This window comes from Triturus cristatus, chromosome 8, assembly GCF_964204655.1.
Source record: "Triturus cristatus chromosome 8, aTriCri1.1, whole genome shotgun sequence".
Classification (NCBI taxonomy): Eukaryota; Metazoa; Chordata; class Amphibia; order Caudata; family Salamandridae; genus Triturus; species Triturus cristatus.
The window spans coordinates 1,620,970,799-1,620,995,185 of record NC_140591.1 but is presented as its reverse complement, the minus strand read 5'-3'; the positions used below and the strand labels follow the sequence as shown (position 1 = coordinate 1,620,995,185).

General features: G+C 33.7%; 18 non-coding genes across 18 annotated transcripts; all 18 read left to right on the top strand.

Moving 5' to 3' along the window:
* Nucleotides 1–887: 887 nt before the first annotated feature.
* TRNAT-AGU (transfer RNA threonine (anticodon AGU)) lies at nt 888–961 on the top strand. The gene has a single exon. It is a non-coding gene; the product is annotated as a tRNA-Thr (tRNA).
* A 1,458-nt stretch (nt 962–2,419) lies between these two features.
* TRNAT-CGU (transfer RNA threonine (anticodon CGU)) lies at nt 2,420–2,492 on the top strand. Its single transcript has one exon. It is a non-coding gene; the product is annotated as a tRNA-Thr (tRNA).
* Nucleotides 2,493–3,944: 1,452 nt separating this feature from the next.
* On the top strand, nt 3,945–4,018 carry TRNAT-AGU (transfer RNA threonine (anticodon AGU)). Its single transcript has one exon. It is a non-coding gene; the product is annotated as a tRNA-Thr (tRNA).
* Nucleotides 4,019–4,455: 437 nt separating this feature from the next.
* TRNAT-CGU (transfer RNA threonine (anticodon CGU)) lies at nt 4,456–4,528 on the top strand. Its single transcript has one exon. It is a non-coding gene; the product is annotated as a tRNA-Thr (tRNA).
* A 947-nt stretch (nt 4,529–5,475) lies between these two features.
* TRNAT-CGU (transfer RNA threonine (anticodon CGU)) lies at nt 5,476–5,548 on the top strand. The gene has a single exon. It is a non-coding gene; the product is annotated as a tRNA-Thr (tRNA).
* Nucleotides 5,549–5,982: 434 nt separating this feature from the next.
* Nucleotides 5,983–6,056, top strand: TRNAT-AGU (transfer RNA threonine (anticodon AGU)). The gene has a single exon. It is a non-coding gene; the product is annotated as a tRNA-Thr (tRNA).
* Nucleotides 6,057–6,495: 439 nt separating this feature from the next.
* On the top strand, nt 6,496–6,568 carry TRNAT-CGU (transfer RNA threonine (anticodon CGU)). Its single transcript has one exon. It is a non-coding gene; the product is annotated as a tRNA-Thr (tRNA).
* A 1,452-nt stretch (nt 6,569–8,020) lies between these two features.
* TRNAT-AGU (transfer RNA threonine (anticodon AGU)) lies at nt 8,021–8,094 on the top strand. The gene has a single exon. It is a non-coding gene; the product is annotated as a tRNA-Thr (tRNA).
* A 1,458-nt stretch (nt 8,095–9,552) lies between these two features.
* On the top strand, nt 9,553–9,625 carry TRNAT-CGU (transfer RNA threonine (anticodon CGU)). The gene has a single exon. It is a non-coding gene; the product is annotated as a tRNA-Thr (tRNA).
* Nucleotides 9,626–11,077: 1,452 nt separating this feature from the next.
* On the top strand, nt 11,078–11,151 carry TRNAT-AGU (transfer RNA threonine (anticodon AGU)). The gene has a single exon. It is a non-coding gene; the product is annotated as a tRNA-Thr (tRNA).
* A 437-nt stretch (nt 11,152–11,588) lies between these two features.
* TRNAT-CGU (transfer RNA threonine (anticodon CGU)) lies at nt 11,589–11,661 on the top strand. Its single transcript has one exon. It is a non-coding gene; the product is annotated as a tRNA-Thr (tRNA).
* A 947-nt stretch (nt 11,662–12,608) lies between these two features.
* On the top strand, nt 12,609–12,681 carry TRNAT-CGU (transfer RNA threonine (anticodon CGU)). Its single transcript has one exon. It is a non-coding gene; the product is annotated as a tRNA-Thr (tRNA).
* Nucleotides 12,682–13,628: 947 nt separating this feature from the next.
* Nucleotides 13,629–13,701, top strand: TRNAT-CGU (transfer RNA threonine (anticodon CGU)). Its single transcript has one exon. It is a non-coding gene; the product is annotated as a tRNA-Thr (tRNA).
* Nucleotides 13,702–15,153: 1,452 nt separating this feature from the next.
* On the top strand, nt 15,154–15,227 carry TRNAT-AGU (transfer RNA threonine (anticodon AGU)). Its single transcript has one exon. It is a non-coding gene; the product is annotated as a tRNA-Thr (tRNA).
* Nucleotides 15,228–16,685: 1,458 nt separating this feature from the next.
* Nucleotides 16,686–16,758, top strand: TRNAT-CGU (transfer RNA threonine (anticodon CGU)). Its single transcript has one exon. It is a non-coding gene; the product is annotated as a tRNA-Thr (tRNA).
* Nucleotides 16,759–18,210: 1,452 nt separating this feature from the next.
* On the top strand, nt 18,211–18,284 carry TRNAT-AGU (transfer RNA threonine (anticodon AGU)). The gene has a single exon. It is a non-coding gene; the product is annotated as a tRNA-Thr (tRNA).
* Nucleotides 18,285–19,229: 945 nt separating this feature from the next.
* TRNAT-AGU (transfer RNA threonine (anticodon AGU)) lies at nt 19,230–19,303 on the top strand. The gene has a single exon. It is a non-coding gene; the product is annotated as a tRNA-Thr (tRNA).
* Nucleotides 19,304–23,009: 3,706 nt separating this feature from the next.
* TRNAT-CGU (transfer RNA threonine (anticodon CGU)) lies at nt 23,010–23,082 on the top strand. The gene has a single exon. It is a non-coding gene; the product is annotated as a tRNA-Thr (tRNA).
* Nucleotides 23,083–24,387: the final 1,305 nt, after the last annotated feature.

Genomic DNA, 24,387 nt, shown 5'->3' with positions numbered 1-24,387 from the left:
AAAATAGAAAAGTCTGATTATCTTTCGGTTGAACAGATCATCTTAAACCTAATAAAAACTGAAAGTGTTTTCAATATTATAGTAACAATACTGTGATTGCAAAAATCAAAAAGGTATTTCAATGAGCAAGAGGCAGATGAAATATAACCCTAGATTTGAACAAAATTGTTGAATATATGTAAAACACTTATTTATGAACTATTCAAAATATGGGATTGAGTTTAAAATGTGTTCTTTTGTAATACAACATAGCTATTCTTGTTTACAGATTAGGAATCCTTGCTTGTTTAACATTAGAATACATATTAAGACACTTTAACACAGGCATAGAATTTGATCACCAATACTAAATTAATGATCCCTTCTGTATCACTAAAATAGGTGCTGTGGCTAAGTGGGTAAAGCGCCTGTCTCGTAAACAGGAAATCCTGAGTTCAAATGTCAGCAGCACTTTATTATTGGTCCTTACCTGTAAAAATAATTTTCATCACGCAAATGTTTAATACGTTTTAAAAAGAAAAGTATTGTTCTGTGAACATTAGAATGGGTCATCTTAAATTGAAAAACAAAAAAACGTGGTGTTGTGAAGATTTTCAAAGTAATGTTTTGAATGAAAAAGGGAAAAATGAGTGACAAAGAGCAAAATAGAGATAAAAAATCATTCTAGAGTTGAATTCAAGTAATGCATTCTTAAAGAAGGCATGATTAAAACATTTATGAACAAGATAAGCAATATATCAATGAGGTGTTTATGAATAGGATCAGTATCCTCGTCTAAAGTAGTTGAGTAGAGCGTTTTCTGAACTGAGAAATGATTATGAAAGTGAAAAACTCAGGATTCTCTTGAACACCATATGGCAAACTGTTCCTTAAAGCATTTTCAAGAGGGTGCTGTGGCTTAGCTGGTTAAAGTGCCTGTCTAGTAAACAGGAGATCCTGAGTTCAAATCTCAGCAGTGCCTTGCTTTCCTCATTCTTAAATAAAAAACTATTTTCATTAATTCGTCCTGCGATTCAATTAAATTAGAAAAGTCTGATTTATCTTTCGGTTGAACAGATCATCTTAAACCTAATAAAAACTGAAAGTGTTTTCAATATTATAGTAACAATACTGTGATTGCAAAATTAAAAAGGTATTTCAATGAGCAAGAGGCAGATGAAATATAACCCTAGATTTGAGCAATATTGATGAATATATGTAAAACACTTATTTATGAACTATTCAAAATATGGGATTGAGTTTAAAATGTGTTCTTTTTTAATACAACATAGCTATTCTTGTTTATAGATTAGGACTCCTTGCTTGTTTAACATTAGAATACATATTAAGACACTTTAACACAGGCACAGAATTTGATCACCAATCCTAAATTAATGATCCCTTCTATATCGCTAAAGTAGGTGCTGTGGCTAAGTGGTTAAAGTGACTGTCTCGTGAACAGGAAATCCTGAGTTCAAATCTCAGCAACACCTTATTATTGGTCCTTACATGTAAAAATAATTTTCATCACGCAAATGTTTAATACATTTTAAAAAGAAAAGTGTTGTTCTGTGAACATTAAAATGGGTCATCTTAAATTGAAAAACAAAAAAACGTGGTATTGTGAAGATTTTCAAAGTAATGCTTTGAATGGAAAAGGGAAAAAAGAGTGACAAAGAGCAAAATAGAGATAAAAAATCATTCTAAAGTTGAATTCAAGTAATGCATTCTTAAAGAAGGCATGATTAAAACATTTATGAACAAGATAAGCAATATATCAATGAGGTGTTTATCAATAGGATCAGTATCCTCGTCTAAAGTAGTTGAGTAGAGCGTTTTCTGAACTGAGAAATGATTATGAAAGTGAAAAACTCAGGATTCTCTTGAACACCATATGGCAAACTGTTCCTTAAAGGATTTTCAAGAGGGTGCTGTGACTTAGCTGGTTAAAGCGCCTGTCTAGTAAACAGGAGATCCTGAGTTCAAATCTCAGCAGTGCGTTGCTTTCCTCATTCTTAAATAAAAAATTATTTTCATTAAGTCGTCCTGCGATTCAATTAAATTAGAAAAGTCTGATTTATCTTTCGGTTGAACAGATCATCTTAAACCTAATAAAAACTGAAAGTGTTTTCAATATTATAGTAACAATACTGTGATTGCAAAAATCAAAAAGGTATTTCAATGAGCAAGAGGCAGATGAAATATAACCCTAGATTTGAGCAATATTGATGAATATATGTAAAACACTTATTTATGAACTATTCAAAATATGGGATTGAGTTTAAAATGTGTTCTTTTGTAATACAACATAGCTATTCTTGTTTACAGATTAGGAATCCTTGCTTGTTTAACATTAGAATACATATTAAGACACTTTAACACAGGCACAGAATTTGATCACCAATACTAAATTAATGATCCCTTCTGTATTACTAAAATAGGTGCTGTGGCTAAGTGGTTAAAGCGCTTGTCTCGTAAACAGGAAATCCTGAGTTCAAATCTCAGCAGCACCTTATTATTGGTCCTTACATGTAAAAATAATTTTCATCACGCAAATGTTTAATACATTTTAAAAAGAAAAGTGTTGTTCTGTGAACATTAGAATGGGTCATCTTAAATTGAAAAACAAAAAAACCTGGTATTGTGAAGATTTTCAAAGTAATGCTTTGAATGAAAAAGGGAAAAAAGAGTGACAAAGAGCAAAATAGAGATAAAAAATCATTCTAGAGTTGAATTCAAGTAATGCATTCTTAAAGAAGGCATAATTAAAACATTTATGAACAGGATAAGCAATATATCAATGAGGTGTTTATGAATAGGATCAGTATCCTCATCTAAACTATTTGAGTAGTGCGTTTTCTGAACTGAGAAATGATTATGAAAGTGAAAAACTCAGGTTTCTCTTGAACACCATATGGCAAACTGTTCCTTAAAGCATTTTCAAGAGGGTGCCGTGGCTTAGCTGGTTAAAGCGCCTGTCTAGTAAACAGGAGATCCTGAGTTCAAATCTCAGCAGTGCCTTGCTTTCGGCATTCTTAAATAAAACATTATTTTCATTAAGTCGTCCTGCGATTCAATTAAATTAGAAAAGTCTGATTTATCTTTCGGTTGAACAGATCATCTTAAACCTAATAAAAACTGAAAGTGTTTTCAATATTATAGTAACAATACTGTGATTGCAAAATTAAAAAGGTATTTCAATGAGCAAGAGGCAGATGAAATATGACCCTAGATTTGAGCAATATTGATGAATCTATGTAAAACACTTATTTATAAACTATTCAAAATATGGGATTGAGTTGAAAATGTGTTCTTTTTTAATACAACATAGCTATTCTTGTTTACAGATTAGGAATCCTTGCTTGTTTAACATTAGAATACATATTAAGACACTTTAACACAGGCACAGAATTGGATCACCAATACTAAATTAATGATCCCTTCTGTATCACTAAAGTAGGTGCTGTGGCTAAGTGGTTAAAGCGCCTGTCTTGTAAACAGGAAATCCTGAGTTCAAATCTCAGCAGCACCTTATTATTGGTCCTTACATGTAAAAATAATTTTCATCACGCAAATGTTTAATACATTTTAAAAAGAAAAGAGTTGTTCTGTGAACATTAGAATGGGTCATCTTAAATTGAAAAACAAAAAAACGTGGTATTGTGAAGATTTTCAAAGTAATGCTTTGAATGAAAAAGGGAAAAAAGAGTGACAAAGAGCAAAATAGAGATAAAAAATCATTCTAGAGTTGAAATCAAGTAATGCATTCTTAAAGAAGGCATAATTAAAACATTTATGAACAGGATAAGCAATATATCAATGAGGTGTTTATCAATAGGATCAGTATCCTCGTCTAAAGTAGTTGAGTAGAGCGTTTTCTGAACTGAGAAATGATTATGAAAGTGAAAAACTCAGGAGTCTCTTGAACACATATGGCAAACTGTTCCTTAAAGCATTTTCAAGAGGGTGCTGTGGCTTAGCTGGTTAAAGCGCCTGTCTAGTAAACAGGAGATCCTGAGTTCAAATCTCAGCAGTGCCTTGCTTTCCTCATTCTTAAATAAAAAACTATTTTCATTAATTCGTCCTGCGATTCAATTAAATTAGAAAAGTCTGATTTATCTTTCGGTTGAAGAGATCATCTTAAACCTAATAAAAACTGAAAGTGTTTTCAATATTATAGTAACAATACTGTGATTGCAAAATCAAAAAGGTATTTCAATGAGCAAGAGGCAGATGAAATATAACCCTAGGTTTGAGCAATATTGATGAATATATGTAAAACACTTATTATGAACTATTCAAAATATGGGATTGAGGTTAAAATGTGTTCTTTTTTAATACAACATAGCTATTCTTGTTTATAGATTAGGAATCCTTGCTTGTTTAACATTAGAATACATAGTAAGAAACTTTAACACAGGCACAGAATTTGATCACCAATCCTAAATTAATGATCTCTTCTATATCACTAAAGTAGGTGCTGTGGCTAAGTGGTTAAAGCGCCTGTCTCGTAAACAGGAAATCCTGAGTTCAAATCTCAGCAGCACCTTATTATTGGTCCTTACATGTAAAAATAATTTTCATCACGCAAATGTTTAATACATTTTAAAAAGAAAAGTGTTGTTCTGTGAACATTAGAATGGGTCATCTTAAATTGAAAAACAAAAAAACCTGGTATTGTGAAGATTTTCAAAGTAATGCTTTGAATGAAAAAGGGAAAAAAGAGTGACAAAGAGCAAAATAGAGATAAAAAATCATTCTAGAGTTGAATTCAAGTAATGCATTCTTAAAGAAGGCATAATTAAAACATTTATGAACAGGATAAGCAATATATCAATGAGGTGTTTATGAATAGGATCAGTATCCTCTTCTAAACTATTTGAGTAGTGCGTTTGCTGAACTGAGAAATGATTATGAAAGTGAAAAACTCAGGTTTCTCTTGAACACCATATGGCAAACTGTTCCTTAACGCATTTTCAAGAGGGTGCTGTGGCTTAGCTGGTTAAAGCGCCTGTCTAGTAAACAGGAGATCCTGAGCTCAAATCTCAGCAGTGCCTTGCTTTCCTCATTCTTAAATAAAAAATTATTTTCATTAAGTCGTCCTGCGATTCAATTAAATTAGAAAAGTCTGATTTATCTTTCGGTTGAACAGATCATCTTAAACCTAATAAAAACTGAAAGTGTTTTCAATATTATAGTAACAATACTGTGATTGCAAAAATCAAAAAGGTATTTCAATGAGCAAGAGGCAGATGAAATATAACCCTAGATTTGAGCAATATTGATGAATATATGTAAAACAATTATTTATGAACTATTCAAAATATGGGATTGCGTTTAAAATGTGTTCTTTTGTAATACAACATAGCTATTCCTGTTTACAGATTAGGAATCCTTGCTTGTTTAACATTAGAATACATATTAAGACACTTTAACACAGGCACAGAATTTGATCACCAATACTAAATTAATGATCCCTTCTGTATCACTAAAATAGGTGCTGTGGCTAAGTGGTTAAAGCGCCTGTCTCGTAAACAGGAAATCCTGAGTTCAAATCTCAGCAGCACCTTATTATTGGTCCTTACATGTAAAAATATTTTTCATCACGCAAATGTTTAATACATTTTAAAAAGAAAAGTGTTGTTCTGTGAACATTAGAATGGGTCATCTTAAATTGAAAAACAACAAAACCTGGTATTGTGAAGATTTTCAAAGTAATGCTTTGAATGAAAAAGGGAAAAAAGAGTGACAAAGAGCAAAATAGAGATAAAAAATCATTCTAGAGTTGAATTCAAGTAATGCATTCTTAAAGAAGGCATAATTAAAACATCTATGAACAGGATAAGCAATATATCAATGAGGTGTTTATCAATAGGATCAGTATCCTCGTCTAAAGTAGTTGAGTAGAGCGTTTTCTGAACTGAGAAATGATTATGAAAGTGAAAAACTCAGGAGTCTCTTGAACACCATATGGCAAACTGTTCCTTAAAGCATTTTCAAGAGGGTGCTGTGGCTTAGCTGGTTAAAGCGCCTGTCTAGTAAACAGGAGATCCTGAGTTCAAATCTCAGCAGTGCCTTGCTTTCCTCATTCTTAAATAAAAAATAATTTTCATTAAGTCGTCCTGCGATTCAATTAAATTAGAAAAGTCTGATTTATCTTTCGGTTGAACAGATCATCTTAAACCTAATAAAAACTGAAAGTGTTTTCAATATTATAGTAACAATACTTTGATTGCAAAAATCAAAAAGGTATTTCAATGAGCAAGAGGCAGATGAAATATAACCCTAGATTTGAGCAATATTGATGAATATATGTAAAACACTTATTTATGAACTATTCAAAATATGGGATTGAGTTTAAAATGTGTTCTTTTGTAATACAACATAGCTATTCTTGTTTACAGATTAGGAATCCTTGCTTGTTTAACATTAGAATACATATTAAGACACTTTAACACAGGCACAGAATTTGATCACCAATACTAAATTAATGATCCCTTCTGTATCACTAAAAACGGTGCTGTGGCTAAGTGGTTAAAGCGCCTGTCTCGTAAACAGGAAATCCTGAGTTCAAATCTCAGCAGCACCTTATTATTGGTCCTTACATGTAAAAATAATTTTCATCACGCAAATGTTTAATACATTTTAAAAAGAAAAGTGTTGTTCTGTGAACATTAGAATGGGTCATCTTAAATTGAAAAACAAAAAAACATGGTATTGTGAAGATTTTCAAAGTAATGCTTTGAATGAAAAAGGGAAAAAAGAGTGACAAAGAGCAAAATAGAGATAAAAAATCATTCTAGAGTTGAATTCAAGTAATGCATTCTTAAAGAAGGCATAATTAAAACATTTATGAACAGGATAAGCAATATATCAATGAGGTGTTTATCAATAGGATCAGTATCCTCGTCTAAACTATTTGAGTAGTACGTTTTCTGAACTGAGAAATGATTATGAAAGTGAAAAATCAGGTTTCTCTTGAACACCATATGGCAAACTGTTCCTCAAAACTTTTTCAAGAGGGTGCTGTGCCTTAGCTGATTAAAGCGCCTGTCTAGTAAACAGGAGATCCTGAGTTCAAATCTCAGCAGTGCCTTGCTTTCCTTATTCTTAAATAAAAAATTATTTTCATTAAGTCGTCCTGCGATTCAATTAAAATAGAAAAGTCTGATTATCTTTCGGTTGAACAGATCATCTTAAACCTAATAAAAACTGAAAGTGTTTTCAATATTATAGTAACAATACTGTGATTGCAAAAATCAAAAAGGTATTTCAATGAGCAAGAGGCAGATGAAATATAACCCTAGATTTGAACAAAATTGTTGAATATATGTAATACACTTATTTATGAACTATTCAAAATATGGGATTGAGTTTAAAATGTGTTCTTTTGTAATACAACATAGCTATTCTTGTTTACAGATTAGGAATCCTTGCTTGTTTAACATTAGAATACATATTAAGACACTTTAACACAGGCATAGAATTTGATCACCAATACTAAATTAATGATCCCTTCTGTATCACTAAAATAGGTGCTGTGGCTAAGTGGGTAAAGCGCCTGTCTCGTAAACAGGAAATCCTGAGTTCAAATGTCAGCAGCACTTTATTATTGGTCCTTACCTGTAAAAATAATTTTCATCACGCAAATGTTTAATACGTTTTAAAAAGAAAAGTATTGTTCTGTGAACATTAGAATGGGTCATCTTAAATTGAAAAACAAAAAAACGTGGTGTTGTGAAGATTTTCAAAGTAATGTTTTGAATGAAAAAGGGAAAAATGAGTGACAAAGAGCAAAATAGAGATAAAAAATCATTCTAGAGTTGAATTCAAGTAATGCATTCTTAAAGAAGGCATGATTAAAACATTTATGAACAAGATAAGCAATATATCAATGAGGTGTTTATGAATAGGATCAGTATCCTCGTCTAAAGTAGTTGAGTAGAGCGTTTTCTGAACTGAGAAATGATTATGAAAGTGAAAAACTCAGGATTCTCTTGAACACCATATGGCAAACTGTTCCTTAAAGCATTTTCAAGAGGGTGCTGTGGCTTAGCTGGTTAAAGTGCCTGTCTAGTAAACAGGAGATCCTGAGTTCAAATCTCAGCAGTGCCTTGCTTTCCTCATTCTTAAATAAAAAACTATTTTCATTATTTCGTCCTGCGATTCAATTAAATTAGAAAAGTCTGATTTATCTTTCGGTTGAACAGATCATCTTAAACCTAATAAAAACTGAAAGTGTTTTCAATATTATAGTAACAATACTGTGATTGCAAAATTAAAAAGGTATTTCAATGAGCAAGAGGCAGATGAAATATAACCCTAGATTTGAGCAATATTGATGAATATATGTAAAACACTTATTTATGAACTATTCAAAATATGGGATTGAGTTTAAAATGTGTTCTTTTTTAATACAACATAGCTATTCTTGTTTATAGATTAGGACTCCTTGCTTGTTTAACATTAGAATACATATTAAGACACTTTAACACAGGCACAGAATTTGATCACCAATCCTAAATTAATGATCCCTTCTATATCGCTAAAGTAGGTGCTGTGGCTAAGTGGTTAAAGTGACTGTCTCGTGAACAGGAAATCCTGAGTTCAAATCTCAGCAACACCTTATTATTGGTCCTTACATGTAAAAATAATTTTCATCACGCAAATGTTTAATACATTTTAAAAAGAAAAGTGTTGTTCTGTGAACATTAAAATGGGTCATCTTAAATTGAAAAACAAAAAAACGTGGTATTGTGAAGATTTTCAAAGTAATGCTTTGAATGGAAAAGGGAAAAAAGAGTGACAAAGAGCAAAATAGAGATAAAAAATCATTCTAAAGTTGAATTCAAGTAATGCATTCTTAAAGAAGGCATGATTAAAACATTTATGAACAAGATAAGCAATATATCAATGAGGTGTTTATCAATAGGATCAGTATCCTCGTCTAAAGTAGTTGAGTAGAGCGTTTTCTGAACTGAGAAATGATTATGAAAGTGAAAAACTCAGGATTCTCTTGAACACCATATGGCAAACTGTTCCTTAAAGGATTTTCAAGAGGGTGCTGTGACTTAGCTGGTTAAAGCGCCTGTCTAGTAAACAGGAGATCCTGAGTTCAAATCTCAGCAGTGCGTTGCTTTCCTCATTCTTAAATAAAAAATTATTTTCATTAAGTCGTCCTGCGATTCAATTAAATTAGAAAAGTCTGATTTATCTTTCGGTTGAACAGATCATCTTAAACCTAATAAAAACTGAAAGTGTTTTCAATATTATAGTAACAATACTGTGATTGCAAAAATCAAAAAGGTATTTCAATGAGCAAGAGGCAGATGAAATATAACCCTAGATTTGAGCAATATTGATGAATATATGTAAAACACTTATTTATGAACTATTCAAAATATGGGATTGAGTTTAAAATGTGTTCTTTTGTAATACAACATAGCTATTCTTGTTTACAGATTAGGAATCCTTGCTTGTTTAACATTAGAATACATATTAAGACACTTTAACACAGGCACAGAATTTGATCACCAATACTAAATTAATGATCCCTTCTGTATTACTAAAATAGGTGCTGTGGCTAAGTGGTTAAAGCGCTTGTCTCGTAAACAGGAAATCCTGAGTTCAAATCTCAGCAGCACCTTATTATTGGTCCTTACATGTAAAAATAATTTTCATCACGCAAATGTTTAATACATTTTAAAAAGAAAAGTGTTGTTCTGTGAACATTAGAATGGGTCATCTTAAATTGAAAAACAAAAAAACCTGGTATTGTGAAGATTTTCAAAGTAATGCTTTGAATGAAAAAGGGAAAAAAGAGTGACAAAGAGCAAAATAGAGATAAAAAATCATTCTAGAGTTGAATTCAAGTAATGCATTCTTAAAGAAGGCATAATTAAAACATTTATGAACAGGATAAGCAATATATCAATGAGGTGTTTATGAATAGGATCAGTATCCTCATCTAAACTATTTGAGTAGTGCGTTTTCTGAACTGAGAAATGATTATGAAAGTGAAAAACTCAGGTTTCTCTTGAACACCATATGGCAAACTGTTCCTTAAAGCATTTTCAAGAGGGTGCCGTGGCTTAGCTGGTTAAAGCGCCTGTCTAGTAAACAGGAGATCCTGAGTTCAAATCTCAGCAGTGCCTTGCTTTCGGCATTCTTAAATAAAACATTATTTTCATTAAGTCGTCCTGCGATTCAATTAAATTAGAAAAGTCTGATTTATCTTTCGGTTGAACAGATCATCTTAAACCTAATAAAAACTGAAAGTGTTTTCAATATTATAGTAACAATACTGTGATTGCAAAATTAAAAAGGTATTTCAATGAGCAAGAGGCAGATGAAATATGACCCTAGATTTGAGCAATATTGATGAATCTATGTAAAACACTTATTTATAAACTATTCAAAATATGGGATTGAGTTGAAAATGTGTTCTTTTTTAATACAACATAGCTATTCTTGTTTACAGATTAGGAATCCTTGCTTGTTTAACATTAGAATACATATTAAGACACTTTAACACAGGCACAGAATTGGATCACCAATACTAAATTAATGATCCCTTCTGTATCACTAAAGTAGGTGCTGTGGCTAAGTGGTTAAAGCGCCTGTCTTGTAAACAGGAAATCCTGAGTTCAAATCTCAGCAGCACCTTATTATTGGTCCTTACATGTAAAAATAATTTTCATCACGCAAATGTTTAATACATTTTAAAAAGAAAAGAGTTGTTCTGTGAACATTAGAATGGGTCATCTTAAATTGAAAAACAAAAAAACGTGGTATTGTGAAGATTTTCAAAGTAATGCTTTGAATGAAAAAGGGAAAAAAGAGTGACAAAGAGCAAAATAGAGATAAAAAATCATTCTAGAGTTGAAATCAAGTAATGCATTCTTAAAGAAGGCATAATTAAAACATTTATGAACAGGATAAGCAATATATCAATGAGGTGTTTATCAATAGGATCAGTATCCTCGTCTAAAGTAGTTGAGTAGAGCGTTTTCTGAACTGAGAAATGATTATGAAAGTGAAAAACTCAGGAGTCTCTTGAACACATATGGCAAACTGTTCCTTAAAGCATTTTCAAGAGGGTGCTGTGGCTTAGCTGGTTAAAGCGCCTGTCTAGTAAACAGGAGATCCTGAGTTCAAATCTCAGCAGTGCCTTGCTTTCCTCATTCTTAAATAAAAAACTATTTTCATTAATTCGTCCTGCGATTCAATTAAATTAGAAAAGTCTGATTTATCTTTCGGTTGAAGAGATCATCTTAAACCTAATAAAAACTGAAAGTGTTTTCAATATTATAGTAACAATACTGTGATTGCAAAATCAAAAAGGTATTTCAATGAGCAAGAGGCAGATGAAATATAACCCTAGGTTTGAGCAATATTGATGAATATATGTAAAACACTTATTATGAACTATTCAAAATATGGGATTGAGGTTAAAATGTGTTCTTTTTTAATACAACATAGCTATTCTTGTTTATAGATTAGGAATCCTTGCTTGTTTAACATTAGAATACATAGTAAGAAACTTTAACACAGGCACAGAATTTGATCACCAATCCTAAATTAATGATCTCTTCTATATCACTAAAGTAGGTGCTGTGGCTAAGTGGTTAAAGCGCCTGTCTCGTAAACAGGAAATCCTGAGTTCAAATCTCAGCAGCACCTTATTATTGGTCCTTACATGTAAAAATAATTTTCATCACGCAAATGTTTAATACATTTTAAAAAGAAAAGTGTTGTTCTGTGAACATTAGAATGGGTCATCTTAAATTGAAAAACAAAAAAACCTGGTATTGTGAAGATTTTCAAAGTAATGCTTTGAATGAAAAAGGGAAAAAAGAGTGACAAAGAGCAAAATAGAGATAAAAAATCATTCTAGAGTTGAATTCAAGTAATGCATTCTTAAAGAAGGCATAATTAAAACATTTATGAACAGGATAAGCAATATATCAATGAGGTGTTTATGAATAGGATCAGTATCCTCTTCTAAACTATTTGAGTAGTGCGTTTGCTGAACTGAGAAATGATTATGAAAGTGAAAAACTCAGGTTTCTCTTGAACACCATATGGCAAACTGTTCCTTAACGCATTTTCAAGAGGGTGCTGTGGCTTAGCTGGTTAAAGCGCCTGTCTAGTAAACAGGAGATCCTGAGCTCAAATCTCAGCAGTGCCTTGCTTTCCTCATTCTTAAATAAAAAATTATTTTCATTAAGTCGTCCTGCGATTCAATTAAATTAGAAAAGTCTGATTTATCTTTCGGTTGAACAGATCATCTTAAACCTAATAAAAACTGAAAGTGTTTTCAATATTATAGTAACAATACTGTGATTGCAAAAATCAAAAAGGTATTTCAATGAGCAAGAGGCAGATGAAATATAACCCTAGATTTGAGCAATATTGATGAATATATGTAAAACAATTATTTATGAACTATTCAAAATATGGGATTGCGTTTAAAATGTGTTCTTTTGTAATACAACATAGCTATTCCTGTTTACAGATTAGGAATCCTTGCTTGTTTAACATTAGAATACATATTAAGACACTTTAACACAGGCACAGAATTTGATCACCAATACTAAATTAATGATCCCTTCTGTATCACTAAAATAGGTGCTGTGGCTAAGTGGTTAAAGCGCCTGTCTCGTAAACAGGAAATCCTGAGTTCAAATCTCAGCAGCACCTTATTATTGGTCCTTACATGTAAAAATATTTTTCATCACGCAAATGTTTAATACATTTTAAAAAGAAAAGTGTTGTTCTGTGAACATTAGAATGGGTCATCTTAAATTGAAAAACAACAAAACCTGGTATTGTGAAGATTTTCAAAGTAATGCTTTGAATGAAAAAGGGAAAAAAGAGTGACAAAGAGCAAAATAGAGATAAAAAATCATTCTAGAGTTGAATTCAAGTAATGCATTCTTAAAGAAGGCATAATTAAAACATTTATGAACAGGATAAGCAATATATCAATGAGGTGTTTATCAATAGGATCAGTATCCTCGTCTAAAGTAGTTGAGTAGAGCGTTTTCTGAACTGAGAAATGATTATGAAAGTGAAAAACTCAGGAGTCTCTTGAACACCATATGGCAAACTGTTCCTTAAAGCATTTTCAAGAGGGTGCTGTGGCTTAGCTGGTTAAAGCGCCTGTCTAGTAAACAGGAGATCCTGAGTTCAAATCTAAGCAGTGCCTTGCTTTCCTCATTCTTAAATAAAAAATAATTTTCATTAAGTCGTCCTGCGATTCAATTAAATTAGAAAAGTCTGATTTATCTTTCGGTTGAACAGATCATCTTAAACCTAATAAAAACTGAAAGTGTTTTCAATATTATAGTAACAATACTTTGATTGCAAAAATCAAAAAGGTATTTCAATGAGCAAGAGGCAGATGAAATATAACCCTAGATTTGAGCAATATTGATGAACATATGTAAAACACTTATTTATGAACTATTCAAAATATGGGATTGAGTTTAAAATGTGTTCTTTTGTAATACAACATAGCTATTCTTGTTTACAGATTAGGAATCCTTGCTTGTTTAACATTAGAATACATATTAAGACACTTTAACACAGGCACAGAATTTGATCACCAATACTAAATTAATGATCCCTTCTGTATCACTAAAAAAGGTGCTGTGGCTAAGTGGTTAAAGCGCCTGTCTCGTAAACAGGAAATCCTGAGTTCAAATCTCAGCAGCACCTTATTATTGGTCCTTACATGTAAAAATAATTTTCATCACGCAAATGTTTAATACATTTTAAAAAGAAAAGTGTTGTTCTGTGAACATTAGAATGGGTCATCTTAAATTGAAAAACAAAAAAACATGGTATTGTGAAGATTTTCAAAGTAATGCTTTGAATGAAAAAGGGAAAAAAGAGTGACAAAGAGCAAAATAGAGATAAAAAATCATTCTAGAGTTGAATTCAAGTAATGCATTCTTAAAGAAGGCATAATTAAAACATTTATGAACAAGATAAGCAATATATCAATGAGGTGTTTATCAATAGGATCAGTATCCTCGTCTAAACTATTTGAGTAGTACGTTTTCTGAACTGAGAAATGATTATGAAAGTGAAAAATCAGGTTTCTCTTGAACACCATATGGCAAACTGTTCCTCAAAACTTTTTCAAGAGGGTGCTGTGCCTTAGCTGATTAAAGTGCCTGTCTAGTAAACAGGAGATCCTGAGTTCAAATCTCAGCAGTGCCTTGCTTTCCTTATTCTTAAATAAAAAATTATTTTCATTAAGTCGTCCTGCGATTCAATTAAAATAGAAAAGTCTGATTATCTTTCGGTTGAACAGATCATCTTAAACCTAATAAAAACTGAAAGTGTTTTCAATATTATAGTAACAATACTGTGATTGCAAAAATCAAAAAGGTATTTCAATGAGCAAGAGGCAGATGAAATATAACCCTAGATTTGAACAAAATTGTTGAATATATGTAATACACTTATTTATGAACTATTCAAAATATGGGATTGAGTTTAAAATGTGTTCTTTTGTAATACAACATAGCTATTCTTGTTTACAGATTAGGAATCCTTGCTTGTTTAACATTAGAATACATATTAAGACACTTTAACACAGGCATAGAATTTGATCACCAATACTAAATTAATGATCCCTTCTGTATCACTAAAATAGGTGCTGTGGCTAAGTGGGTAAAGCGCCTGTCTCGTAAACAGGAAATCCTGAGTTCAAATGTCAGCAGCACCTTATTATTGGTCCTTACCTGTAAAAATAATTTTCATCACGCAAATGTTTAATACGTTTTAAAAAGAAAAGTATTGTTCTGTGAACATTAGAATGGGTCATCTTAAATTGAAAAACAAAAAAACGTGGTGTTGTGAAGATTTTCAAAGTAATGTTTTGAATGAAAAAGGGAAAAATGAGTGACAAAGAGCAAAATAGAGATAAAAAATCATTCTAGAGTTGAATTCAAGTAATGCATTCTTAAAGAAGGCATGATTAAAACATTTATGAACAAGATAAGCAATATATCAATGAGGTGTTTATGAATAGGATCAGTATCCTCGTCTAAAGTAGTTGAGTAGAGCGTTTTCTGAACTGAGAAATGATTATGAAAGTGAAAAACTCAGGATTCTCTTGAACACCATATGGCAAACTGTTCCTTAAAGCATTTTCAAGAGGGTGCTGTGGCTTAGCTGGTTAAAGTGCCTGTCTAGTAAACAGGAGATCCTGAGTTCAAATCTCAGCAGTGCCTTGCTTTCCTCATTCTTAAATAAAAAACTATTTTCATTAATTCGTCCTGCGATTCAATTAAATTAGAAAAGTCTGATTTATCTTTCGGTTGAACAGATCATCTTAAACCTAATAAAAACTGAAAGTGTTTTCAATATTATAGTAACAATACTGTGATTGCAAAATTAAAAAGGTATTTCAATGAGCAAGAGGCAGATGAAATATAACCCTAGATTTGAGCAATATTGATGAATATATGTAAAACACTTATTTATGAACTATTCAAAATATGGGATTGAGTTTAAAATGTGTTCTTTTATAATACAACATAGCTATTCTTGTTTATAGATTAGGACTCCTTGCTTGTTTAACATTAGAATACATATTAAGACACTTTAACACAGGCACAGAATTTGATCACCAATCCTAAATTAATGATCCCTTCTATATCACTAAAGTAGGTGCTGTGGCTAAGTGGTTAAAGTGACTGTCTCGTGAACAGGAAATCCTGAGTTCAAATCTCAGCAACACCTTATTATTGGTCCTTACATGTAAAAATAATTTTCATCACGCAAATGTTTAATACATTTTAAAAAGAAAAGTGTTGTTCTGTGAACATTAAAATGGGTCATCTTAAATTGAAAAACAAAAAAACGTGGTATTGTGAAGATTTTCAAAGTAATGCTTTGAATGGAAAAGGGAAAAAAGAGTGACAAAGAGCAAAATAGAGATAAAAAATCATTCTAGAGTTGAATTCAAGTAATGCATTCTTAAAGAAGGCATGATTAAAACATTTATGAACAAGATAAGCAATATATCAATGAGGTGTTTATCAATAGGATCAATATCCTCGTCTAAAGTAGTTGAGTAGAGCGTTTTCTGAACTGAGAAATGATTATGAAAGTGAAAAACTCAGGATTCTCTTGAACACCATATGGCAAACTGTTCCTTAAAGCATTTTCAAGAGGGTGCTGTGGCTTAGCTGGTTAAAGCGCCTGTCTAGTAAACAGGAGATCCTGAGTTCAAATCTAAGCAGTGCCTTGCTTTCCTCATTCTTAAATAAAAAATAATTTTCATTAAGTCGTCCTGCGATGCAATTAAATTAGAAAAGTCTGATTTATCTTTCGGTTGAACAGATCATCTTAAACCTAATAAAAACTGAAAGTGTTTTCAATATTATAGTAACAATACTTTGATTGCAAAAATCAAAAAGGTATTTCAATGAGCAAGAGGCAGATGAAATATAACCCTAGATTTGAGCAATATTGATGAATATATGTAAAACACTTATTTATGAACTATTCAAAATATGGGATTGAGTTTAAAATGTGTTCTTTTGTAATACAACATAGCTATTCTTGTTTACAGATTAGGAATCCTTGCTTGTTTAACATTAGAATACATATTAAGACACTTTAACACAGGCACAGAATTTGATCACCAATACTAAATTAATGATCCCTTCTGTATCACTAAAAAAGGTGCTGTGGCTAAGTGGTTAAAGCGCCTGTCTCGTAAACAGGAAATCCTGAGTTCAAATCTCAGCAGCACATTATTATTGGTCCTTACATGTAAAAATAATTTTCATCACGCAAATGTTTAATACATTTTAAAAAGAAAAGTGTTGTTCTGTGAACATTAGAATGGGTCATCTTAAATTGAAAAACAAAAAAACATGGTATTGTGAAGATTTTCAAAGTAATGCTTTGAATGAAAAAGGGAAAAAAGAGTGACAAAGAGCAAAATAGAGATAAAAAATCATTCTAGAGTTGAATTCAAGTAATGCATTCTTAAAGAAGGCATAATTAAAACATTTATGAACAGGATAAGCAATATATCAATGAGGTGTTTATCAATAGGATCAGTATCCTCGTCTAAACTATTTGAGTAGTACGTTTTCTGAACTGAGAAATGATTATGAAAGTGAAAAATCAGGTTTCTCTTGAACACCATATGGCAAACTGTTCCTCAAAACTTTTTCAAGAGGGTGCTGTGCCTTAGCTGATTAAAGCGCCTGTCTAGTAAACAGGAGATCCTGAGTTCAAATCTTAGCAGTGCCTTGCTTTCCTTATTCTTAAATAAAAAATTATTTTCATTAAGTCGTCCTGCGATTCAATTAAAATAGAAAAGTCTGATTATCTTTCGGTTGAACAGATCATCTTAAACCTAATAAAAACTGAAAGTGTTTTCAATATTATAGTAACAATACTGTGATTGCAAAAATCAAAAAGGTATTTCAATGAGCAAGAGGCAGATGAAATATAACCCTAGATTTGAACAAAATTGTTGAATATATGTAAAACACTTATTTATGAACTATTCAAAATATGGGATTGAGTTTAAAATGTGTTCTTTTGTAATACAACATAGCTATTCTTGTTTACAGATTAGGAATCCTTGCTTGTTTAACATTAGAAAACATATTAAGACACTTTAACACAGGCATAGAATTTGATCACCAATACTAAATTAATGATCCCTTCTGTATCACTAAAATAGGTGCTGTGGCTAAGTGGGTAAAGCGCCTGTCTCGTAAACAGGAAATCCTGAGTTCAAATGTCAGCAGCACCTTATTATTGGTCCTTACCTGTAAAAATAATTTTCATCACGCAAATGTTTAATACGTTTTAAAAAGAAAAGTATTGTTCTGTGAACATTAGAATGGGTCATCTTAAATTGAAAAACAAAAAAACGTGGTGTTGTGAAGATTTTCAAAGTAATGTTTTGAATGAAAAAGGGAAAAATGAGTGACAAAGAGCAAAATAGAGATAAAAAATCATTCTAGAGTTGAATTCAAGTAATGCATTCTTAAAGAAGGCATGATTAAAACATTTATGAACAAGATAAGCAATATATCAATGAGGTGTTTATGAATAGGATCAGTATCCTCGTCTAAAGTAGTTGAGTAGAGCGTTTTCTGAACTGAGAAATGATTATGAAAGTGAAAAACTCAGGATTCTCTTGAACACCATATGGCAAACTGTTCCTTAAAGCATTTTCAAGAGGGTGCTGTGGCTTAGCTGGTTAAAGTGCCTGTCTAGTAAACAGGAGATCCTGAGTTCAAATCTCAGCAGTGCCTTGCTTTCCTCATTCTTAAATAAAAAACTATTTTCATTAATTCGTCCTGCGATTCAATTAAATTAGAAAAGTCTGATTTATCTTTCGGTTGAACAGATCATCTTAAACCTAATAAAAACTGAAAGTGTTTTCAATATTATAGTAACAATACTGTGATTGCAAAATTAAAAAGGTATTTCAATGAGCAAGAGGCAGATGAAATATAACCCTAGATTTGAGCAATATTGATGAATATATGTAAAACACTTATTTATGAACTATTCAAAATATGGGATTGAGTTTAAAATGTGTTCTTTTATAATACAACATAGCTATTCTTGTTTATAGATTAGGACTCCTTGCTTGTTTAACATTAGAATACATATTAAGACACTTTAACACAGGCACAGAATTTGATCACCAATCCTAAATTAATGATCCCTTCTATATCACTAAAGTAGGTGCTGTGGCTAAGTGGTTAAAGTGACTGTCTCGTGAACAGGAAATCCTGAGTTCAAATCTCAGCAACACCTTATTATTGGTCCTTACATGTAAAAATAATTTTCATCACGCAAATGTTTAATACATTTTAAAAAGAAAAGTGTTGTTCTGTGAACATTAAAATGGGTCATCTTAAATTGAAAAACAAAAAAACGTGGTATTGTGAAGATTTTCAAAGTAATGCTTTGAATGGAAAAGGGAAAAAAGAGTGACAAAGAGCAAAATAGAGATAAAAAATCATTCTAGAGTTGAATTCAAGTAATGCATTCTTAAAGAAGGCATGATTAAAACATTTATGAACAAGATAAGCAATATATCAATGAGGTGTTTATCAATAGGATCAGTATCCTCGTCTAAAGTAGTTGAGTAGAGCGTTTTCTGAACTGAGAAATTATTATGAAAGTGAAAAACTCAGGATTCTCTTGAACACCATATGGCAAACTGTTCCTTAAAGCATTTTCAAGAGGGTGCTGTGGCTTAGCTGGTTAAAGTGCCTGTCTAGTAAACAGGAGATCCTGAGTTCAAATCTCAGCAGTGCCTTGCTTTCCTCATTCTTTTTTTTTTTTTTTTTGAAAAACCTTTATTGATGTTTCAATCATTTACACGTATGGGCCTACAACCCCCCGGGGCCGGCCGCTAAGTAACCAGGATAATAATAGCAAATGTCAACACAGGCGGCACCTCGGAGAGCAAAGTCTTCAATCCAATATAGTCCGGCCAATGAGCCGCGCAGGTAGGACACCAGGAGAGAAAGGGTTTTCCATTTTATGATAAGACAAAACAGTAGGATCAGGTGCCAAACAATTTCCCAACAGCGAGAAGGGGCAAGGATAAGAGACGTAACCAATAAGCAGCACTACATTAAATCAATGGCGCAGGCGCGGGAAAGTACGGATGAGGAGAAATATCAAAGATAGTTGCGCCTACAGGTCCCCATACCTCAAGCCCGGCGAACCCCCCGGAAACTGTGGCACACATGAAGAGCAAACGATTCACAATCAGGGTGGTGTATCGCACTGATCCCAGAAAAAGAAAGCAAAAAGAAACAGAAAAGAAAACGGAGGCCATGGAAAAAGAGATAAAGACTAAAGCGTCCCCTCCCCCATCCCCCCACCCTGCACCTCTGCGAATGAGTATGGCCCCACCCCCCAGCAGTGTGCCTGTCGCCCTGGAACTAGACCCGAAATATAGAAGAGACAGGGAAAAAGAGAGTGAGAAAGAGCCCCCCCAGACGGGGGGCGGAAAGGATATAATAAACTGGAGGAGGGCCTTAAAAACATACCCCCGGCTTCTCCCTCCCGCACGGTGAAGTCTCCCCCCAGCAAACGATTAGCAGCACCAAATCGACCATATCAAAAAAAGGGGGGGGGGAATGGGGAGCATTATACACCAACCATGCGAATAACCACGAGAGCGCGCAACCATGAGTCCGCCTGTCTACTAGGTGACCACCCCCGAAGGAGCAGCCTCAGCCTTGACCGCTTTTTGCGATTCTGCCCATGTCTGTCCCTCGACCCAGCACCATGTCCGATGTCCCAAGGTACAGGAGTGTCCAAAAACAGTCGGGAAGCGCCGCACACAGATGGGGTGGAAGTCTCTGAGCATCCGCACAGACCGCTTCATGGAGGGGCGTCTTTTCCAGTGTCGCCCCAGGATCTGCACTGCACACAAGGTCCAGACAGGCTGAATCAGCCAAATGAGACACACGTTGCTGGAATTGTCCCTGGGCCGCCGGAGACCGCACACGGGACAAGGCCACCATCTTCCGCTCAGGTCCGATACCTCCGGAACAAATCAAGTCCACAGTTAGCCGACCACACGGTAGCATATTGTCCGGAGTGTACGGCTGTACACTAATCGCGGGGGGGGCCGCAACATCTTCCTCTTGTGTGCAGTGTGGAAAGCCACTGTGTACCTGTGGACCAGCATGCCGCCACTGTCCCAACGCTGTTACCACAACATCTAGCTTCCCCTCCAGGACCCCGGCGCCATGAGCCAAGGAGTAATGAAGGGCACTAAGGGCCTCCAGGAGGTCGCCGTATCCCAGAGCAGCTCCCTCCGATCGCTCCACCACACTCCCGAAAGTCACACACCCCCAGTCTCGTTGCGTCCCAGCGGACAGGATGGTAGGCTGCATCGCGACAAAATGGCCGCTGGGAAGGCCCGACTCGTAGTTGGGCCAGGACCCCGGGAACAACTCCTCAAGGTCCACGTCGCTGAAGACAGGGATCCTGGGGCAGGCACAGATTCAGCCGTTGCGCGGTCACGGGCAACAGTCGTCTCCGCCACGGACCAGCTCCCGCGAAAAGCCGGGAGCAGCCCGCAAGGATCAGGGCGAGCCAGGGACGGCGTCTGGGCAGCTCACCATCAAAGGCAGGGGCAAACGCCACGGAGTCCGAGAATTGCACACCCGGGCATGTCCTCAGTCCGCAACGTTCAGCAGGGGGGAGCGGCCGCAGCAAGATGCAGGCCGAAGGGGAGCTCCACTCCGGTGGACCGACTCCACCCAGTCACCACAGGCCGCTGTTGTTCAACTGCCACCCGGCCAAGGCGTCCACTCGAGGTCCCGGCTTCGGGACCGCACGGGCCGCAAAGTTCAACCGCTGATTTCTCCGGTCGTACGGCAGTCAGAGACCTCGGAGTCACACAATCGGTTGCCACTTTCGTTCACGAACACGATCTCATAGCGCAGAATAAGGATCTCATGCAGGATATCCGTGCGGGATGCGGAGGTTCACGGAGCCGGGAATCTACGCTGCCGTCCCGGTCGCCATCTTGGCTCCTCCTGGGCTTTCCTCATTCTTAAATAAAAAACTATTTTCATTAATTCGTCCTGCGATTCAATTAAATTAGAAAAGTCTGATTTATCTTTCGGTTGAACAGATCATCTTAAACCTAATAAAAACTGAAAGTGTTTTCAATATTATAGTAACAATACTGTGATTGCAAAATTAAAAAGGTATTTCAATGAGCAAGAGGCAGATGAAATATAACCCTAGATTTGAGCAATATTGATGACTATATGTAAAACACTTATTTATGAACTATTCAAAATATGGGATTGAGTTTAAAATGTGTTCTTTTATAATACAACATAGCTATTCTTGTTTATAGATTAGGACACCTTGCTTGTTTAACATTAGAATACATATTAAGACACTTTAACACAGGCACAGAATTTGATCACCAATCCTAAATTAATGATCCCTTCTATATCACTAAAGTAGGTGCTGTGGCTAAGTGGTTAAAGTGACTGTCTCGTGAACAGGAAATCCTGAGATCAAATCTCAGCAACACCTTATTATTGGTCCTTACATGTAAAAATAATTTTCATCACGCAAATGTTTAATACATTTTAAAAAGAAAAGTGTTGTTCTGTGAACATTAGAATGGGTCATCTTAAATTGAAAAACAAAAAAACCTGGTATTGTGAAGATTTTCAAAGTAATGCTTTGAATGGAAAAGGGAAAAAAGAGTGACAAAGAGCAAAATAGAGATAAAAAATCATTCTAGAGTTGAATTCAAGTAATGCATTCTTAAAGAAGGCATGATTAAAACATTTATGAACAAGATAAGCAATATATCAATGAGGTGTTTATCAATAGGATCAGTATCCTCGTCTAAAGTAGTTGAGTAGAGCGTTTTCTGAACTGAGAAATGATTATGAAAGTGAAAAACTCAGGATTCTCTTGAACACCATATGGCAAACTGTTCCTTAAAGCATTTTCAAGAGGGTGCTGTGGCTTAGCTGGTTAAAGCGCCTGTCTAGTAAACAGGAGATCCTGAGTTCAAATCTAAGCAGTGCCTTGCTTTCCTCATTCTTAAATAAAAAATAATTTTCATTAAGTCGTCCTGCGATTCAATTAAATTAGAAAAGTCTGATTTATCTTTCGGTTGAACAGATCATCTTAAACCTAATAAAAACTGAAAGTGTTTTCAATATTATAGTAACAATACTTTGATTGCAAAAATCAAAAAGGTATTTCAATGAGCAAGAGGCAGATGAAATATAACCCTAGATTTGAGCAATATTGATGAATATATGTAAAACACTTATTTATGAACTATTCAAAATATGGGATTGAGTTTAAAATGTGTTCTTTTGTAATACAACATAGCTATTCTTGTTTACAGATTAGGAATCCTTGCTTGTTTAACATTAGAATACATATTAAGACACTTTAACACAGGCACAGAATTTGATCACCAATACTAAATTAATGATCCCTTCTGTATCACTAAAAAAGGTGCTGTGGCTAAGTGGTTAAAGCGCCTGTCTCGTAAACAGGAAATCCTGAGTTCAAATCTCAGCAGCACCTTATTATTGGTCCTTACATGTAAAAATAATTTTCATCACGCAAATGTTTAATACATTTTAAAAAGAAAAGTGTTGTTCTGTGAACATTAGAATGGGTCATCTTAAATTGAAAAACAAAAAAACATGGTATTGTGAAGATTTTCAAAGTAATGCTTTGAATGAAAAAGGGAAAAAAGAGTGACAAAGAGCAAAATAGAGATAAAAAATCATTCTAGAGTTGAATTCAAGTAATGCATTCTTAAAGAAGGCATAATTAAAACATTTATGAACAGGATAAGCAATATATCAATGAGGTGTTTATCAATAGGATCAGTATCCTCGTCTAAACTATTTGAGTAGTACGTTTTCTGAACTGAGAAATGATTATGAAAGTGAAAAATCAGGTTTCTCTTGAACACCATATGGCAAACTGTTCCTCAAAACTTTTTCAAGAGGGTGCTGTGCCTTAGCTGATTAAAGCGCCTGTCTAGTAAACAGGAGATCCTGAGTTCAAATCTCAGCAGTGCCTTGCTTTCCTTATTCTTAAATAAAAAATTATTTTCATTAAGTCGTCCTGCGATTCAATTAAAATAGAAAAGTCTGATTATCTTTCGGTTGAACAGATCATCTTAAACCTAATAAAAACTGAAAGTGTTTTCAATATTATAGTAACAATACTGTGATTGCAAAAATCAAAAAGGTATTTCAATGAGCAAGAGGCAGATGAAATATAACCCTAGATTTGAACAAAATTGTTGAATATATGTAAAACACTTATTTATGAACTATTCAAAATATGGGATTGAGTTTAAAATGTGTTCTTTTGTAATACAACATAGCTATTCTTGTTTACAGATTAGGAATCCTTGCTTGTTTAACATTAGAATACATATTAAGACACTTTAACACAGGCATAGAATTTGATCACCAATACTAAATTAATGATCCCTTCTGTATCACTAAAATAGGTGCTGTGGCTAAGTGGGTAAAGCGCCTGTCTCGTAAACAGGAAATCCTGAGTTCAAATGTCAGCAGCACCTTATTATTGGTCCTTACCTGTAAAAATAATTTTCATCACGCAAATGTTTAATACGTTTTAAAAAGAAAAGTATTGTTCTGTGAACATTAGAATGGGTCATCTTAAATTGAAAAACAAAAAAACGTGGTGTTGTGAAGATTTTCAAAGTAATGTTTTGAATGAAAAAGGGAAAAATGAGTGACAAAGAGCAAAATAGAGATAAAAAATCATTCTAGAGTTGAATTCAAGTAATGCATTCTTAAAGAAGGCATGATTAAAACATTTATGAACAAGATAAGCAATATATCA